We start from the raw sequence: 13,359 nt of genomic DNA, 5'->3' as shown, positions 1-13,359 counted from the left end.
CTGCAAAGCCAACAAACAGACGGATCAATTTCACAGATGCTACGCAGCAGGGTGTTTGAATAGCGGTCAATTCCATGGTAACAGAATGATGCTAAGTTTGGTAACAGAATGACTGTTTGTGCCGTCACAAAGTGGAATTGCCCAAGTACTCAGACCTTCTACCACCATTCCTGTTCTCACAGTCATCACCCCACCCCTTCAAGGCTGTTGCTCGGCCCAGTTTTTCAGGATCAAAGTATCATGTGTTGTTTAATTCTGTTCCTCCCTTCAGATTTGTTCCCTCTGGGCTTTTGGATCAAACCAATCTGAACTAATCTCTTTCAGTGGTACCCCTTCATATGCTACAGCGAAAGGTCATGTCCCACGATATGATATGACATGCACTTGCATTGCCTCTGTTTATTTGAAGGAATCTAATGGTTAACAGAATCACATGTTACCCATTCTAAACTCAATACTGGATCATTTTTATATACATGACATGTTCTGAAAAGAAGGCTCCTGGTACCAGTGTCATTTTCCTGGTATTACCATCCAGAACATTTACAGAGTTTCCCTCAGGAAAGACCGTCTCCTACCATTACAACACACACGCCTTCCACGACAGCAAAGGAAAATCATTTGATTTCTAACTGACCAACACCTGAATCAAGGATCTCTTAGTATAATCTCAGGCAATCCAAACAACAAGGACCGGGTCAAAAGTTCTAGCTCTCTGACACACCAGAGTGCACTGGGTTCCTCAGCCAGGGGCCATTACCAGTCTGTCTGTCCTGGTTCTAGCAGGGCTGATTCATACGTCCTCATTGCCGGTCTGTTCTCTTGCGTCGATAGTAATCAAGTCCATGTACACACAGCCTGAGCATCTGTAGTCAGACTGAAGAAGCCGAGTGTAGCATAGCCTTGTGTTTAATGTCCCATTCACTCTGCCCTCCTTTGAGATCTAGCCCATTGGCTGCTTTAGTGTATTTTTGGGTTGTACTGTTCATGGTCGACCACATTTGTAGTTTTCATTATTATACGATGCTCTGTTTAGTGTGTGTGGACGTCATTCGCATATCTGATGTGATGCATATTGTGAAATAATATATTTTGAATAGTAACCGGACTGAAACAGACTACATGGACTTGCCCGAATGAACATGACCCTCATTCTCCTGTAGGAATGGGCATTTAGACTTAGATGAGTGTCCCAAGACCACTGGGGTAATGTTGAGACATGGGACACATCTCATCAGTTGGTCATGCGTAAATGAGAAAGATACATTGGTTTTTTTGGAAAGGATTTCGTATGCGTAATTGAAATGGTGGAAATCTGACAGTATCTCAGAAGTCAAAATCATCCTTCTACAATTTTGTTTCCAATGCCCTCAAAAATATTCTCATGTCTCACCCACAACATTTCACTCAAAGCAACAGATCTGAAAGGACTTGATAGGTGGTGGGAAAAACCTGTTCATATATCAGTAGTTACGAAGAGAAGAAGGGGAGAGCTTTTGAGAGTATTGGAGAGCAGTGTTGCTGTTGTGGGATTATTTCCTGAGTAAATATTTCATTTTTATGGCAGTTATAGTCATTGCTGATATGTTGGGAATTTGTGTTACACTAAATATCTGTCTTTACCTGGTAACTAATTATCCGTTTTCCTATTGGCAAATGCTTTAATTGTGTAGGGTTAAGCTTTATTGATACAGGAAGTGAGACAGTTCTAGTTCCGGTGGCTGCTGGTGTTCAATGTGGTTTGACCGTTAAAGCTGCTGAATAGTTATCCATCTCCACCCAGTCCTTGCTCCTACAGAAAGTCATCCTGCACCTGTACTCAAACCCTTAACTTACTTGGTGATGGAGACAGTGAACCATTGCTATCTAATTCCTCCACTTACTGTATGTCTGACGTCTATGATGACCGCTATGAGGACGGCTATGATGATGGTTATGATGATGGCTATGATGACGGTTATGATGATGGCTATGATGACAGCTTTGATGGCGGTTATAAGGACAGCTTTAATGACGGTTATGATGATGGCTATGATGACGGCTATGATGACCGCTATGAGGACGGCTATGATGACAGCAATGAATGATGATGGCTATGATGACAGCTTTGATGATGGCTATGATGACAGCTTTGATGATGGCTATGATGATGGCTATAGGGATGGCTTTGATGATGGCTATGATGACAGCTATGATGACTGCTTTGATGGCGGTTATGATGATGGCTATGATGACGGTTATGATGACGGTTATGATGATGGTTATAAGGACAGCTTTGATGGAGGTTATGATGATGGCTATGATGACAGCTTTGATGATGGTTATGATGATGGTTATAAGGACAGCTGTGATGGCGGTGATAATGATGGCTATGATGACAGCTTTGATGCGGTTATAAGGACAGCTTTGATGACGGTTATGATGATGGCTATGATGACAGCTTTGATGGTGGTTATGATGATGGCTATGATGACAGCTGTGTTGGCGGTTATAATGATGGCAGCTTTGATGGCGGTTATAAGGACAGCTTTAATGACGGTTATGATGACGGTTATGATGATGGCTACGATGACAGCTTTGATGGCAGTTATGATGATGGCTATGATGACAGCTTTGATGGCGGTTATGATGATGGCTATGATGACAGCTATAATGGCGAAGGGAAAGTGGATACCTAGTCAGTTGCACAACTGAATGCATTCAACCGAAATGTGTCATACGCATTTAACCCAACCCCTCTGAAGGGGGCAGCCTTAATCGACATCCACGTCATCTGTGCCCGGAGAGCAGTTGTTGTTGGGGGTTTACTGCCATGCTCAAGGGCAGAGCGTCAGATTTTTCCACTTTGCCGGCACAGACTAGCAACCCTTCGGTTACTGGCCTCTTAACCGCTAGGCTACCTGACAGCTATAACTGGAAAACTTCAGTTAACTTTGTAAACATGTCAGCACCGAGCATGTCCATGATAGCACAAGTTACTCAACCATTGGCTTAAAGCTGAAACTTCCTAAAAGCGGTAAAGTGTGTGAGGACTGTCTCTCCTTTTTCAACACCATCGGACTGTTCGCTGGGACGAGTTGAGGTGTGACAATCATCGTTTCATGAAAAAGTGTTGATTCATCCAGTTCAGTTGACTACCTTTTCAATATTGCGTGATTTGATGTGATGTGATGCAAAGAAAATCGAATGTAAGTTCATGTGTTCCTGATTACTTCAAGACCTGTTGGATAATGTGTCAATGTGATGAATGGCTTGTTTTGGTTTCTGAGATGAATTATAATCTCTTGATTCCATGTTATCCTTTTGCTTGTTATGCAGTGAGAAAATCACTCCATGCCCATTTGCTTTCCCTGTTAGTATGTATAACACTGACCTCATCCAGACTTATCTTGTGTCCCAAATGGCACCCTATTCCCTACATAGTGCACTACCTTTGACCAGCGCATGTGGTCAAAAGTGGTGCACTATAAAGGGAATAGGGTGTCATTTGGGATGCAACCCTAATGTATAATCTCCGTGCTACATTCTTGTTGCACCGCACAACCACACTACAGTGTCACATGCCCCAGATTGTAGTAACCCCTAAATGCCATTATGTTTTAACTATGACACCGAAGATTGTCGACCTGGGTTCAAATTGTGTTTGAGAGATCTCAGTGTTCAATTGACGATCAACAACACAGGGAGAGGGATCAAATGCTAACTGAAACTGTCAGGGGAGAGATACTCCATTTTCATCTGTAGTAGTAAAAAGCGATAACCTCTTTTCTTTGGCAAATGTAAGAAAGACTTGGTCCATGAACAGTTCCAGTTCTAGTGAGCAGCACAATTTACACCGTTCTGAGGGCTCCTTCACGTCTACTTTGTGTTAGAAATGCTATACATTTCTCTTTGGATGTGTTAACTGAGTATCTTATATCCAAACCTGGCAGGGCAGAGTAGGGATGTTTTGGCTGTCACTCTGCACCTTGGACGAGTCGACTATGATTTGGAGGGCCAATCATCATTTCTATCTTCATTATTTTCAATGGTTTCTTTTTGATGAAAGCGCTAGCATTAAAAAGTCTTCTGGATCGAAGGAAAAATGTGTTGAATTTCTCACATTTTCCACTGTGATCTAGTGGAATCTTGATTAAGCTTTTTGTAGACAAATAATACCAGAACTTAGATCAGTATTGTGGTATTTGCCCCGTTGCCCACTTTTTAAAAGTGGAACAAAGGCGAGGAAAAGCATGAAAATCATTTGTTTCGAAAATTCTCAACCGAACATAACACTGAACTAATTCATTAACAACAATGGTGGTCTGGAACACGACTGATTCAAAGGGGCCTGATGTATAAACAAAGAGCATCAAAGCATACTTGTGCACTTACAGTCTCACTGCTATGAGCGACAAATAACAGGGAACACGCACAGCACATGGATCAACAGAGAGAGGAGAGGGACTGCCTAGATGGACCAGACCTGTTTCTATCCCTAGCCCCTACCATGGACCAGACCTGTTTCTATCCCTAGCCCCTACCATGGCCCAGACCCGTTTCTATCCCTAGCCCCTACCATGGCCCAGACCCATTTCTATCCCTAGCCCCTACCATGGCCCAGACCCCTTTCTATCCCTAGCCCCTACCATGGCCCAGACCTGTTTCTATCCCTAGCCCCTACCATGGCCCAGACCTGTTTCTATCCCTAGCCCCTACCATGGACCAGACCTGTTTCTATCCCTAGCCCCTACCATGGACCAGACCCCTTTCTATCCCTAGCCCCTACCATGGCCCAGACCCGTTTCTATCCCTAGCCCCTACTATGGACCAGACCTGTTTCTATCCCTAGCCCCTACCATGGCCCAGACCCGTTTCTATCCCTAGCCCCTACCATGGCCCAGACCCGTTTCTATCCCTAGCCCCTACCATGGCCCAGACCCGTTTCTATCCCTAGCCCCTACCATGGCCCAGACCCGTTTCTATCCCTAGCCCCTACCATGGCCCAGACCTGTTTCTATCCCTAGCCCCTACCATGGCCCAGACCCGTTTCTATCCCTAGCCCCTACCATGGCCCAGACCCGTTTCTATCCCAGACCCATTTCTATACCTAGCCTCTGCCATGGTCCAAACCCATTTCTATCCCTAGCCCCTATGAAGGATCCATATGTACACTAAACCACATACTGTCCCACTAAGCTGTAATTAAAGTGTTGTGACAAAATGCAAACTGTCACAAAAGGGACAATAAATGTGACAAACAAGTGTGCAATGAGATAGGGTACTAAGCATCACTGATTGACTGCACATTAAATGGTTAACACATTCAAATGTGTTCAGTATGTCTTCAGTATCTTATCAAACCAACTAGTACAAACACTATGAAAAGCTTTATTGGGGAGGAATACAAATGATTCAAGACAACTTACCTCTTGTCAATATTAAATGTAGAGAGAGCGAGAAGGAGTGAGAGAACGGATACACAGAAAGTAGAAAGTAGTGCATACTGGGAAAAACACATGGTCCATGGACATATTCTGGCTTGAGCTGAAAGTCAGGCAGCTCTTTGCATGCTCCTCTGTGTGGTTTGATGGCTAGCCAATCAACACAGATTACCACAGCTCCTCTAAACTATAAGGAAATCTATTAGCCATATAATGGGTCAGCAGGGACTTTTAAAACGCTGGTTATGTACAGCAAACAGCTTTTTTTTGTTGTCTCGTGGCCATGTTGATTGTTCTTTTAAGACCCCTTGCGTGACAACATTTGGATTTATAGGATAAATATGCTCACCTTGGTTAAGGTTCTATGCGGGAAAGATTTTTACCTTTTGAGAAAGATTTATATTGATGTTTCAAAACACTAATAAGCAAATTATTGCACTGATTATTTAGCAAATAATGTTTTGCCTACATACAGTGCCTTCCGAAAGTATTCACACCCCTTCACTTTTTCCACATTTTGTTATATTACAGCCTGAATTTAAAATGGTTACATTGAGATTTAATCACTGGCCTAAACACAGTACCCCGTAATGTCAAAGTGGAATTATGTTTTTAGATTACAAAATAATAATAATTTTAAAGAAAATGCTGAAATATCACATAATAAGTTGCATGGACTCACTGTGTCTAAGAATAGTTTTTAACATTATTTTTTTACGACTACTTCATCTCTGTACCCCACACATGGTGAATTTATTAATTTAACTTTGAACGGTATATCAATACACCCAGTCACTCAAAGATACAGATGTCCTTCCTAACTCAGTTGCCAGAGATGAAGGAAACTGCTCAGGGATTTCACCATGAGGCCAATTGTGACTTTAAAACAATTACAGAGCTTAACGGCTGTGGTAGGAGAAGACTGAGGATGGATCAACAACATTGTAGTTACTACCCAAAACTAACCTAATCGACAGATTGAAAAGGAAACCTGTACAGAATACAAAATATTCCAAAACATGCATCCTGTTTTCAACAAAGCGCTAAAGTAATACTGCAAAAAATGTGGTCAAAGCAAATAACTTTTTGTCCTGAATACAAAGAATCCAATACAACACAATTCTGAGTACCACTCTCCATATTTGCAGGCATAGTGGTCGCTGCATCATGTTATGGGTATGCTTTTAATCGCTAAGGACTGGGGAGTTTTTCAGGATAAAAAATACATGAAATGGAGCTAAGCACAGGCAAAATCCTAGAGGAAAACCAGGTTAAGTCAGCTTTCTATCAGGTACTGGGAGATTAATTCACCTTTCAGCAGGACAATAACCTAAAACACAAGGCCAAATCTACGCTGGAGTTGTTTACCAAGAAGACAGTGAATATTCCTGAGTTACAGTTTTGACTTAAATCTACTTGAAAATCTACAGCAAGACCTGAAAATGGCTGTTTAGCAGTGACTAACAACCAATTTGACAGAGCTAGAAGAATTTAGAAAAAAATCATGTTGCACAATCCAGCTGTGTAAAGCTCTTAGAGACATACCCAGAAAGACTCACAGCTGTACTCGCTGCCAAATGTGATTCTAACATGTATTAACTCAGGGGTGTGAATACTTATATACATTTGATATCATTTCAAAAACCATGTTTTGACAGAAATCAATACATTTAATCCATTTAATCCCTCATTGCATGTCTTCTGTAGAACACAGAACAGGGTTCTGAAAGTTCTTGTTCTCTCAGTGCTGCTGTGTGATGTGGATTTGGCAAAAGTACACAGAGAACCAATCCAGCCATGCAGCCACAATGTAGTAGCCTAAAACCATTCCCCTGTGAAATTCATAATGACAAACTGAACAACTTTGAACAAGTCTAGAAAACAAAGAGAAACTCTGACAATTTCCTTCTGGGCCACACAGTTTACTACAGAATAATCCACCTTGTTGGTTTCTGATTCAGGGGATGGTAGAAAGCATGGTCACTGCATAATCCCTCAATAGAACAGTACTACTGACATTGTCACTATGTCCCCATTGGGTCAGGAAAACAACAGCAGTGAGAGCACCATGTTGTTCTCGCCAATCTAGACAATACCCAACTTCACCATTTGTGAGTGTCCCTCCCATGCATTGGAGTCACACTACTCAACACAGCCCTTAACTGGACTAAATGTCACTTACAGACAGTGATGACAGTTCTGCCAGTGCGACGGTAGTACCTGGCTGTCAGTCAGTCGGACAGACAGCTTCTTTGGGGCTGAGCCTTCTGATGAGGCACTAGGGAGGTTGATCCAGTAGCTATGGCGACCACAGGAGGGCAGAGCCACACCATTAATAATAAACATTCCTAGACAGACACAGTGGGGAATGGGGATAGATTGGATCTACACCGGAGACTTCCTCAAAGATAAAGGATGTTCCATTCTACTATATATATAATAATATATAATAATATAATATATATGCCATTTAGCAGACGCTTTTATCCAAAGCGACTTACAGTCATGTGTGCATACATTCTACGTATGGGTGGTCCCGGGGATCGAACCCACTACCCTGGCGTTACAAGCACCATGCTCTACCAACTGAGCTAGGATGCTACTGCACTTTTACGGTTTGCTGTCTCTCCGTCTAATTTCCTTGACGACGATTACTACTATTCATTTCATATCTGCAGTGCTGTACATATCTGGAATGGAAATGTGTTGGGTGTGATGGAAGAGAAGAAGAAGAAGAACAGGAAGTGAATATATCCTACTGTATAGTTTGTGTATGTAAAGTCTCAATCAGCACCAATAGGCTAGGTCCCTCTGATAATTTAGCTCAAATGTATTTCATAATCTTATGATCTAATTGAGTTACGGGTGAGAGCAAGCATGTTCCTGTCTATGCTTAACGTGATGAAATATTACTTAATGAGCCAAAATTGAGTGAAGGAAAACTCAAATATCATAACAGGAAATGAGGATGTGGTTAGCATAGTTGCTGATTACCGGACGGACCCGTTTCCAAAACATGAAAAGGGAAGTGGGCCGAGTTGTGTTTTGACATGTGCACTGAGAAAATCCCCTCACTCTCTCACTAAACATATTCCTCTCAGACGGAGACTGAATGACTGAATCGCATATTTGAAATATGAAATGATTAATCGGGAATAATAGCGACTCTGGCTCACAATTTAAAGCAGATTATGGAGATGTCCAATGACAGCTGCAAAGAAGACTGCAGGGAAGTTGTCTGAAACCTTTGAGAAGTAACACACATACAGGATGACACCAGGGCACTGTCTGCTGTAAAACCATGACAAGCTCAGAGTCCAAAGGTCCATGTCTGCTACTTCAGTGAGCTCATTCATTGTGCAGTGTGTGCGTTTTAGAAGGGGTTGAGTTGGCATATTGTGCTTGTCTGTTTCAGATTCCCATAGAGGCATTAGACAGAAAAAAATGAGAACGGAAATTGAGATTAGAATTACAGGGTCTACAGACATTCATTCACCCTTACATTTAGAACAAGATAGAAGCTTGCATTACGTTTTTCTAGGTGTTGATTTTTGGTTTTGGTATTTATTTAGTATTTTATTAGGATTCCCAATGATCTATAAAACCATGACAAGCTTTGAGTCCAAAGTTTCATGTCTGGTACTTCAATGAGTTTATCAATCACCAGCCAAAGGGGCTCGTGGAGATAACACACAGGGCCGAGAATATACACACCTCCTATAAGAGTCTCCAGTCCTCTCAGACAGTCCATGGCCAAAACATATGCAAAGTAATCGATCACTCACATGTATTTAATATCTTTTTATATCAGCAGTTGTCACAAAGTGCTTAACAGAAACCCAGCCTCAAACAACAGAGAGCAATCGAAGCAGAGCAGGGTCTAGGACAAACTCTCTAGAAGGCAGGAACCTAGGATAAAACCTAGAGAGGGACCAGGCTGCAAGGGGTGAAGTAAGTAATATGACTGGGAAGATACGACGAATATACTGTATGCCTAGTAAAACCATGAGAATCTCTCTATGACAAACCAATGAGAATCTCTCTATGACAAAACCATGAGAATCTCTATGACAAAACCATGAGAATCTCTCTTTGACAAAACCATGAGAATCTCTCTTTGACAAAACCATGAGAATCTCTCTATGACAAAACCATGAGCATTTCGCTATGACCAAACCATAAGAATCTCTCTATGACAAAACCATGAGAATCTCTCTTTGACAAAACCATGAGAATCTCAATTCAATTCAATTCAAGGGCTTTATTGGCATGGGAAACATGTGTTAACATTGCCAAAGCAAGTGAGGTAGACAACATACAAAGTGAATATATAAAGTGAAAAACAACAAAAATTAACAGTAAACATTACACATACAGAAGTTTAAAAACAGTAAAGACATTACAAATGTCATATTATATATATATATATACAATGTACAAATAGTTAAATGACACAAGATAAAATGAATAAGCATAAATATGGGTTGTATTTACAATGGTGTTTGTTCTTCACTGGTTGCCCTTTTCTCGTGGCAACAGGTCACAAATCTTGCTGCTGTGATGGCACACTGTGGAATTTCACCCAAAAGATATGGGAGTTTTTCAAAATTGGATTTGTTTTCGAATTCTTTGTGGATCTGTGTAATCTGGGGGAAATATGTCTCTCTAATATGGTCATACATTGGGCAGGAGGTTAGGAAGTGCAGCTCAGTTTCCACCTCATTTTGTGGGCAGTGAGCACATAGCCTGTCTTCTCTTGAGAGCCATGTCTGCCTTCGGCGGCCTTTCTCAATAGCAAGGCTATGCTCACTGAGTCTGTACATAGTCAAAGCTTTCCTTAATTTTGGGTCAGTCACAGTGGTCAGGTATTCTGCCGTTGTGTACTCTCTGTGTAGGGCCAATCTCTATGACAAAACCATGAGAATCTCTCAATGACAAACCCATGAGCATTTCTCTATGACAAAACCATGAGAATCTCTCTATGACAATGCCATGAATATAGCTCAAGTGACATATCCTTCAATGAGTAGTTCATCTTCTATGGCTGGTACCTCAGTATCTCTCAACAGCCAATGAGGCTTATGGGGAGTCTGGAGAACATTCTGTAGGGTTGAGGAGGTAGACAGGCACTAAGGCTACTATAGAGTCTGAACCAAACAGTCAGACAGCGCTGGAGTGTCTTCATTTTCCTCCACACCTAATGAGTCACTGTCTCAGCCTATGTGGCATCAGGCACTTTGGTTGGGTGGGGGGGTTGGGGGGTTCCCCGGGGAAACTTTGAGGTGAGCACCGTAATTAGAGCCAAACAAGGACACTAGTGTCCTGAGACGCTACAGGTGAAACTCAAGACACGAGGGTGAGATCCTGGGATCAACACAGGGAGTTTAAAGACAGATTAAGGTTTAGATTAAGGACCTGTGGTGTGTTTTGGGTTACAGTACAACTCAACGGCCCCCTTGTTAACATCCGTTGGCACTACCGCTTATTAGCATGCCGCTGGTTAGCGAGATGTATTCCTGGGCTTTGGTGGTGGATGGACGACAGAACAGAAACAAAGTCATTTCAGACGTCCAATGAATCTGTGAATGGAATATTTGATTTACAGTGTGCGAGGCTGGACAGAGAGACGCTTGTTTCGTGCTGTGCGGTTGTGTTTTTGTTGTGCTGCGTTCTCAAACGATATCAGCTTACGTCTCTAAGCTCCATCAAGGGACTTTTCCCCCCCTCAAAGACAACGTCCGACTCAAATGAAAGTCCTTGTGAGACGATCATGCGTGCAGTCAATTAGGATAATGCGGACGGGCGTAAGTGATATCAGTGAGCAGCACCATGTAATCCAGCTTTGTCTTAAATAACATAGGGCATGCTCAATGGAGCAGCTGGTTCAAAGGGGGGAGATTGGAAGGTGCATTATTGGTGCCCACAGTCCTGCGTTGCCAGATTGAGATATAGTGTGCCTGGCTGTTTGAGTGCCTGTTGATTTGGCTGAGTTGCCCTGTGGCGTTTAGGGGAAACCCCCTTTATAAGACGGCATTAACTGCTGATCCAGGTTTTAACGTTTTGGGTTGCCAGCGCTGACTCACTCAATAACCCACATGTGCACCCAATCAACCTCTGAAGTAGTGTGGACTTGACCCCTTATGGATCCCAGGCAGAAATATGCCGTAAGGAAGGGGCGTTCTCCCCTTACAGGCCCAGTCAGTCTGTGACCACTCACAGCTAAGAGTGATTTAGCACTGTGATGGAGGAGGAAGAAGAGGTAGAGGAGAAGGAGGACAGGGAGAGGAGGAGGGCAGGTAGGGCCGGTCCTGGTGTTTTACTGCTTTAAATTGGTTTTCGTTATCATGCCATGAACACAAGCAGATTGGGTAGGTGCCTCTACGGCTACAGTATAATGATGGAAGTATTTTTGCCATACAACGATGACTCCGTTAGGCTATAACTCACTGCAATGAGTAGAGTCATTTTCAGTAGCCAGTGAAGCATCAATAAGTTGTGTAAGGAAGCAGTAGACAATGGAAATAATGAAGAGGTCACTGACATCATCTGTCTCACACACACACACACACACACAGAGAAAACTAGGTCTGAAATGTAGACCCCAAACACACACCTGAGGTGTTCCAGGGAGCTCTGATTCACTCTCCTCTGTCTTTTGTTTGTGTGAGTGTCCTGGTTACATGCACACACACACACACACACACACACACACACACACACACACACACACACACACACACACACACACACACACACACACACACACTCACACTCACACACACACACACACACACACACACACACACACACACACACACACACACACACACACACACACACAGTCTTGTACAACTAACTTTGTGGGGACACATTATTCAGTCACACTATTTTCCCTAACCCCTAACCCTAAACATAACTCAAACCCTTACCTTAACCCTAACCTTAAACCCGAAAACCTAACCTTAACCCCAAACTTAACCCTAGCTCCTAACCCTAACCCTTAACCTAATTCTAACCCTAAACCTAATTCTAACCTTAACCCTCTAGAAATGGCATTTGACCTTGTGGGGACAAACAAAATGTCCCCAGTTTGTCACATTTTTGTCTGTTTACTATTCTTGTGGGGACTTCTGGTCCCCACAGGTATATTTAGACCACCCCCCCCCTTACACACACACACACACACACACACACACACACACACACACACACACACACACACACACACACACACACACACACACACACACACACACACACACACACAGGTCAGCCAACAGCAGAGTAAAGCAGCCAGCCTCAGTGGGGTCTGATCTCCATTGACATGCCTCTGGAAAAACACACTGACTATATGACCAGGCTTGGCAGGTCAGTACAGGATGGAAACCTACACTCCCCAAGAGCTTTATCCCATGTCCACTTAGTGGGTGAAACCTACCACATGGAATTACCATCATCCCTAGCAGTCCCATCATCACTAATACTAACGCTAATATGCCAGGGGGTTTCCATATTACTGTATAGTATTCCCCTTTCGTTCTGAACTGGACAATGTTTCAAGGGGCAGAAATATAGAGTCAGTCAGTTCCTCCATTGAAGGAGGAAAACTGTAACAGCAGAGAGAACTAGCAGAACTTAGACTCTGCACGTTATGGCTCATCACCACATACATCAATATTTACAGACCCCCTGTTTAATCCCCATTTGGGTGACCCCCTGTTTAATCCCCATTTGGGTGACCCCCTGTTTAATCCCCATTTGGGTGACCCCCTGTTTAATCCCCATTTGGGTGACCCCCTGTTTAATCCCCATTTGGGTGACCCCCTGTTCAATCCCCATTTGGGTGACCCCCTGTTCAATCCCCATTTGGGTGACCCCCTGTTTAATCCCCATTTGGGTGACCCCCTGTTTAATCCCCATTTGGGTGACCCCCTGT

This window comes from Oncorhynchus gorbuscha, linkage group LG17 (genome assembly GCF_021184085.1).
Source record: "Oncorhynchus gorbuscha isolate QuinsamMale2020 ecotype Even-year linkage group LG17, OgorEven_v1.0, whole genome shotgun sequence".
Lineage (NCBI taxonomy): Eukaryota > Metazoa > Chordata > Actinopteri > Salmoniformes > Salmonidae > Oncorhynchus > Oncorhynchus gorbuscha.
This window is presented reverse-complemented; position numbering follows the sequence as displayed.